Here is an 8,290-nt window from a genome sequence, read left to right as displayed (position 1 = left end):
GTGTCTGTGTACAAGGTACAGAACATCACATAGCATCTGATTTATTCTAAATAGTATGAGCATTTACATTGTCCTTTAGTTTGATGCTTACGTTCATTCTTTACTTTCACATAAAAGGGCTCATCGCCTGAAGGCACTGTGATTAATAGTCTGTTTTTAGCAGTGTTTAATTCCCATGGTGTTGTAATGCTTTCCATTCAGTTTACAATGTTGCTTAATAAAAGGACTAGTGCCCTTGACCAGTGTTAGAACAATAGAAACATTTAATGATTTCCACAAAGCCAGTAAAGGATTTACACTGGAGAAAGTGGTAGGTGATGCTCTGGTACAAGTTGTGAGTCATTTTCCACTGGATTGGAATCACATCTCAACTCAAAATCATGAATTGATTCATCTCCCACATTCTATCAAAAGCACAGACATTTCACATAAAAATAAAAGAGATGTGGTTCTGTATGATGAACTTAATCTGGGTAGATACTGAAGCAGATATATATTAACCTGTCTTGAGAAACCTCTTCAGGATTGTTATAAGTTTCAGAATGATCATGAATTACTTTAACTTTTACAACCAATGCTATCAACAAATCTGATCTATTAAAACAGACAGGATTAACAAAATAAATACATGTTGGCAATAACAAAGAAAAGTATGTAATAAGATCACCTAGAAATTTAATTACTATAGCTAAAGCTAAACCTTTTTCCTTTTAGTTACTACCTTTGTCCAGCAGTGCACAGAACTCTCACTATTCACTTATGAATAGGGCTGGGGGAAATAGCACCGTTCTATTTCAACTTGCATTTTGAGGTTTTGACTGAACTGCATTTTGTTTCGAATTTCGTTTCGATTCGAAACAGCTGTTCCATTTAATGTTGAAACAGTGATGCTGTCTTGAGGCTGTTTCAACATTTCACCCATAGGCTATAATGGGGAAGCTTGAAACAGCCTCTCTCATCTAGAAGACAGATCGGGACCCAACCCCAGGAGGGCTGTGGAGGCTGTGCCAGTCCTTCTGGGGTTGCGAACCCCCTTCTGCCTGCCAGATGGGGGAGGGATGCCACCTCAGATCAGGGAGTTGGAGATCAATCAGGGAAAGGAACTGGGACTGAGCTGAGTGCTACCATCAGGCTGGGGAAATGAACTGAGCCCAGCTGGGCTACGTTTGTTTCCCCAGCCCAATGGTTGCATTGGGGTTGGGAACTCAGCCCAGCTGGGCTGAGTTGCCTTCCTAGCCCCATTGTAGGGCTAGGGAGGGAAACTGAGCAATTGGGATCAGTTCCCTTGTCCAGCCTGACTGCAGTGCTTGGGAGAGAAACGGAGCCAGGGCTCAGTTCATTTCCCCTGCACTGTGATTGGCTTCCCACAGCCCAGCCATAGGAGGTGGGCAGAGCCAGGGCTTTGCTCCCTGCCTGGCTGAGCCTGGAGCCACTGGGAGCACACCCCTGGTTCTCCCCCCATCTCCCACCACCTGACTGCTGGCTGCTTCGAAACTCAAAACATTTTGAAACATTTTGACTAGCCTTGTTTTGTTTCAAGGCTAGTTTGAAGACCTTTGTTTCATTTTGATTTTGCTGTTTCATGCTCAAAATGAGTCAAAACAGTGTCGAAACAAAATGGCCAGAGAAATTTCACACAGCCCTACTTGTTAATAAATGCAGCACAAGTTTTATACATGCAATCTTTCAATTAACTATTAAAATGTAACCTATCTGAGAAGGAAAGCTCAAGGGACAAAATTTAAATCTAGAGCAGGGTTTTAGCTTTAAAAGCTATACTCAGAATTTTTATGAAACCAACAAAATGAAGAGTGAAATATAAGTGTAATTCTATAACCTGAACTGTAAAATTGTCCATCCTGGATTTCTTTTACACTCTAATGTTCCATGTAATTCTTATCACTTGGTTTAAGTCAAGAGCTACTGTATTAGTGAATAGATGTAAATATTTTTAAGAGAGTCCTCCCATTGGATTGATTGAATTAAATGCATTCTATAATCCAATTTGGGGCATTTATATTCTCATTGTGAATGTTAAGCTACTTACCCCTAGCATTATTTAAATATCTACATGCTATACTGGTATTTTTTATCAATTCATAGCATTGATTCCAAAGAAATGCTGAAGAAATTTGGAAAGCACATAAATAACTGTCTTTTTTAAAATATATATGTATGTTTAGAGAAGCTCATAAGAATGTTTAACATTTAACAAAAAATGAACATATCCTCATCTTATGTAAATTAGTATAGTTCCATAACTGAGTCGTGCTGGTTTACATTGCTGAAGATCTGATCTAACAATAGGAAATGGAAAAATTTCTCACAAGTGTTGTCAATCTGAGGCCTAAAGATAGCAAACCTTAAGCACATGTTCTTAATCGAGAAAAACAAATCTCAAGCACCATGAAAATAGCTCCACTGAAATCAATGGGCATCTTTACGTGTGCTTGGTGGGGTGGGGCTTTAATTAAAGCAGCTCCGAAAGCTGATCTAATTAAAGTTCCCACAGTGTCTTACATATTCAGCACCCCGCACTTCAAAATAGTGGCAGGGTCTCTTTAACTAAAGCTTGTTTGGCAAGCTGTAGTTAAAAGCACCCCTGCTATCTTTTTAAAGTATGGGAATGCTGAATACATGAGACACAGAGGCTTGCTGGGGTGCACTAATTAGCACACTCCAGCAGACTTGCGTAATCGATTCTGCTCCAACATGCTGTAATTATAGCTCATCAGAGCAGCACCCCTACATGTCTACAGGCACCCAATGAGACTAGTTAAACATACAGAATTTTTCTTTTCTATCATAACATCTGGTCATAATAGATGAATGGAGCAGATGACAAAACATTCACTCCAAGTGGCATATGAATGTTTTGTCACACATATATATTATGCTGTGTTTCATATATATTAGCATGCATGCATATACAGACCTTTTTCTTCCATTCTGTTTTGCACACAGTCACACATTGGAAAAATATTTTACCATTAAACAAAATTACAATCACCAAATTGAGTCCTAATTGCCAATCACTACTTAAATTTAATGGGGATCCTAATTTTAAAACCAAAAGTCAAATTGAAATAAAATATATCAGATTTTTGATTCGGAGCAACACTTGTTTCCAAATGTGAGAATTTGCTTTCAGATCAGAGGCATAGCTGGGCAGCTTCAAGCCCTGGGCAGCCGCAGTAAACAGAGCAGCACTGGCTGCCAAAGCACTGATGAGAATGGCTCAGCTACCTGTGGCTATTTTTGTGCCCTTTCCTCCTTCCTTTCCCCCCGCTTCCTGCAGAAAAGGTGACTGTCCACTACCCTCCCTCAGTTACATTACTGCTTCTATGGAAATTCCAAGAAGTGACCAACCCTAGTAGTAAGTGGGATGTGGATGATGGAAACTGAGAATATATACTACAGCCTCAGTCTGTTAATGCTATTATTTGGGCTTACTAAGTCAATGGTGTAGACATACCTCAGATGGGCTGTCAGAAAGAGAAGTGTGGGATAAGTCTAGGAAACAAGAACTCTTTGTTTTCCATACATGTTCAGCAATGCAGTCTGCCTTGTTTGAGCTTAAGACGGCTGGCACTGAGCAGTATGTGGGTTGATCTGGTGTTTTTTTTGTTTTTCCAGGAATGATGCTGTAATAGCAAAAATACTATTGGATGTCTGGAGTTTTGACTATCTGCTCTGTGAAGTGGGATGAGACACTTCCACAAGGTTATTATGACTATATTTTTATATTTCACAAATCACTGGAAGGTTCTGCACCATCTGTTAATAGTTTAAAACCACAGAAACCTGTTAGCCTTATTGTTTGGGTTATTTTATAAAGCTCTGACTAAGCACACTTACAATTTTGCTAAGACTTAGGATACCAAAAATGGTAACAGCTTTGACCACCCAAAACACACTCTAATACACTTGTGCTGAGAACTGCAGAAGTGGATGGTCTTATGTGTCAAAGGGGAATGAGCAATGCTTGTTTACAAGATGTATCGGAAAATGCAACTCCATTAAGTTTATGGAAAATTGTTAAAACAAAGTGCTACAAAATGGATCAGGTCATCAAAGAGCAGTCAAATTGGAAAAACAAGGTGTACTTTTAACTGACCTATGTCATGAACCAGATGTTTTTCAGCTTTTGAAAAAAGCACAGGTGCTAATGAAAAAACTGGCAAGAGAATGAATAATGGTTATTTTTGAGCGTGGAGTTATTCATAATGATAATTAAAAATTGCATGATTTGATGGAACTAGGTCTGGTACGTCTTTGTACTAGCTAAAAATAGTGGATCATATTCTTATCTAAATGAGTTGAGGATGACCATCACATAAAATTGAGAGAACTTAGTATCGCTGAGAAAAAATATTCTCTGGCCACCTGGATACTTAGACTCTTCTGTGGGCAGATCTAGGATTTTTAATAGGGGATATTCAGATGGTGTGGTACATCATCATATATAACAACACATTTTTCTACAGTTAACACCTCCCCTGCCCCAGACTAGAAGCTTTACTAATATACTAGGGACTTAGGGCTATATTATTCAATTTAAGATTGAAGCAAGAACAGCTATCACTGTATTGGAATGTGCATTAATTTTCTGCATCATATACTATGTATAAAAGCACAACAAATAGGAAAAACTAAACAAGAGATATTGTTTCCCTTTTTTCTGTTGTAATTTGTATTAAATATACATCTCTTTCATATTCATAAAGCAAAAGCTAGCATTGAGCATCTCGACAATGCACCTGATGCTTCACTAAAAGTTACTTCCATACCTGAGTTGATGTTCAACTGAGTTACGGTTTTCATACCTGAGTCCATGTTTTTAGCTAGAGTTAAAAATAGTCTGCAGGGCTGTGAAATAGGAGCTACGTTACCACGAGCAGCTAATAGAAAGCAGAATTCTTGAAGGAGGATAACTTGTTTAGTGGAATATAAAAACCATTAAAGAGAGAGGGAATTAAGGGATTATAATGACATGAAGTCAAGGGACTCCCTGTCTGCTGCCTGAATAGAAATGCTGTTGCCACTGGCAGGCAGTGTAGCAAAGACCAGTCCCGGGGTTGATTGCAACACCCCCTGTTTGCTTAGCCCTTGCTTTACCCTGATCCTCCCCTTCCGCTCACCTGGCTTGATGTACTCATACCTTTAATGAAAGGAAGACTGCCTCAATGATTCCCAAGTGAATTCTCATCTGTTCCTGTCTTTCTCCTGGATCTGAGTCTGTTCTGGTTCTGGCTTTGAGCCCACCCTGGCTCCCATTTCCAAACTATTCCCAGGTACCTACTCCCTCCTGGGCACTGAACTCTCCTGGTCCCCACTGAGCACCAGACCTGCCCTGTTCCCATCTCCACTCTACTCCAGGGTACCTAGTTCCTCCTGGGCACTGGGTGTGCATGGTCCCCCCAGGCACCAGATCTTGTCTGGTCCCATCTCTATTCTCCTTCTAGGCACCTAATGTTTCCTGGGCACTGAACTCTGCTTGTTTCCTGAGGTACCAGACCTTGACCCATACTTGTCCTTTCTCCCCCTTTCACCCAGGCTTTGACCCTGCTCCAGGGCTTTGACCCTGCTCTCAGGTGTCTGGCCTTCTCTGCCCTGATCCCAGCCTCCATCCTTGCTCCCAGGCCTCTGACCCAACTCCTGGGACTATTGGAACCTCCTCCTCCCCTTAGTCCCTCCCAAACCTCCAGATATTACCTCAGGCTGTAATCTCCTGGGTATTCTTCAGGAGCTGCAGCAATCTAGCTCAGGAGATGTTCTCTCAGCAGCCTCCAGGGCCAGATTGCCTACACAGCTCAGGTCCTGGGCTTATATACTGCAAGCTGAACCCTGCTGTGGGTCATGTGGCTCCTGATTGTCCCGTCACACCTGCTGCCTGGTTCATCTGCAGTCTGCCCACTCTTAAAGTAGCAGAAACCCCAAGCCTCCTGCTAAAGGCAGTTAATTTAAAATTTTGGGTAGGCCAGGAATCAAAGGTCGGTGAAACTGAACCAATGCAAGTTCTCTGGATCCACCCCAGTACTCTACATTACATTCTGGAGAGTCTGAAACACAAAGATCAGTACCTATGTTATTCCCAAACTAAAAAAGGATATCACAAAGGAAATGGAGAAATGCTCATAGCAGTGAGCTTCTAGTGTGCACGCCAACATGAAGCTTGTATAAAAATAGCACTTTGATGAAATGTTGCAAAATTCAAATACTTCAAAATCATGAGTTTTTAAAGCCAATTTGTATTAATTTTCAAGCTTTTAGGGTTTACTCAGTTCACATGTTCAAGGTTTTTTTTAGCATTGTAAAGCCTAAACAAATGTTTTAAATACAAACAGATTTTATGTCTTTGTTTGACAGTAGCAGCCGGAACTTGAGGGAAGAAACCCACTAAATTTGTGTGACTGAAAATTGAAGCACTGGAGTTAGTAATCTTAGATTTATCATCAATAAATGATCATTTTAATAGGTGAAATATTCAACATTTTTACGTCACTTTCAGTTTCAGTAAAGTGTGGAATAGGACATCAAGGACCCAACCTGCAAGCAAATACACAACCTTAATTTTGAAGAAATGAAACTTTACTTGATTGCTCTGTAAATTTGGAGCCGACATGTAGACATACTGGGTTAATTTTATTTTATTCTTTCCCAAATAAACTAGAATGCTCTGTGTTTGCTTTTATTTTTGTTTGTCTTGACTGTAGCTTTCATGCTGTACTTGTTTTGCTTTTCAGGAATTTGAGGGGAAATTTGAATTGGCTGTAGGATGCTTTGAGGCATGCATTTGAAAAGGAGAAGGAAAAAAAAGTAGTAGTGATAATACTACTCTCTAGTTTTCATATTATTTTTCACAATGAGTTGACGAGCTATGACTTCACTAAAATTTTTTGGGAATGAGATCCATCCTTGCACTTCTAGTACAATTTTAGGCCATTTGAATTTAAATCCAAGAGCTCTTAGTAAGTGGCAAATTTCTTACCTTTGCTGGGTCAGTTGCCAGAGTTAGATATGATCAATCAAGTACCTAGAACCACTCCATGAGCCAGATGTTGGCATATTATTATTATTAGCACTTAGAGCCCACAGTTCAGTTCATTTCCATTGTTTTATACATTGAATAAACTGTTGGTACAGACAGAAGTGCAGTTCCTGACATTTCAGAGAAAGCACCATGAGTTAGACCAGTCCTCCTGACCCAATAGACATTAGTTGTTGGGTTGTGGGGGTTGAAGGTAGAGCTCCAGTTTGGAGCTGATCCAGGGAGAGATGTGGAGGGCTCCAATCCACCTGCTCCCCAACTCCAGTGCAGCTGGGGAAACCCCAAAATGGACCTCCGTCTCCTGCCTTCTCCTCCCATCCTGAGACAGCACTGGAGGCCAGGCTATGCTGCAGCAGCCCAGTGCTGAAGCGGACAGAAATTAATGAAGATGCTTCACTTTGGAGCATCTTAATTTGAACCCTCATACAGTGAGGCTTAATTTGTCACATGATCAGAGCACTCCGCAGCAATGGTCTTCTGTTAGGGCATGGCTTTAGGAATGCTTTCAAAGGGCTGATCATGCAACAAATGTCATTTCTGTCTGCACCCAGTGTAAGAGGCAGTAACTGACTTGAAGAGTTTACATACTGGAGAGGAAAAGAGCTATCATGAAATGGACTGATTTATTCAAGGGCATTATTCTATAGAATCTAGGAAGAAGAGAAACATTATCTCTACCTTATAAGTGGGGAAGCTGAGGCAGAAGCAGGGGCCTTATAAATAGGGGCAAATGGGGAAGCTGACGTAAAGCCTTGTTTAAAGAAGTGTTACTTGCAAATGTTGCTTAATGCAGAATATAAGCTAAAATATTCTAACTTTTTGGCTTGGTTCTTAAAATAAGACCATTAATTTTATCCTAGTATTTCAGTTATAAATATTAGGTTATTTTACTTATCAAAAACAACACCTTTGTGTCAGAGAAAATTTTGAGTATCTGCTGCCAGCACAGGAGAGCTGGACTGACATGCGCGGTTTGATTCTGTGAGTGGAAAGTTCCAAGGCTCACCCAGCCCTTGCCCCCTGGGGGACCTGCGGACCTGTCAATCATTGTTGACCTACTTTCCCCACAGACACATGCTCAGATTGTGTCAGCTTCTGACTGAGAGCATGCTCAGTCAGAACCTGACATGAGGTAATCTGACTAGAAATTTCTCTGCGGAGAGTGTTCTGATTGGCTACCAAATTCATATAAAAGTTCAGTGAACCCCTCCCTTGGGGGGAGATCGCACTAGCTGAGAG

Source organism: Crocodylus siamensis, chromosome 5 (genome assembly GCF_052110815.1).
Source record: "Crocodylus siamensis isolate JL-2025a chromosome 5, ASM5211081v1, whole genome shotgun sequence".
NCBI classification, from domain to species: domain Eukaryota; kingdom Metazoa; phylum Chordata; order Crocodylia; family Crocodylidae; genus Crocodylus; species Crocodylus siamensis.
The sequence above is the reverse complement of the archived record's forward strand: the minus strand, read 5'-3'. Positions refer to the sequence as shown.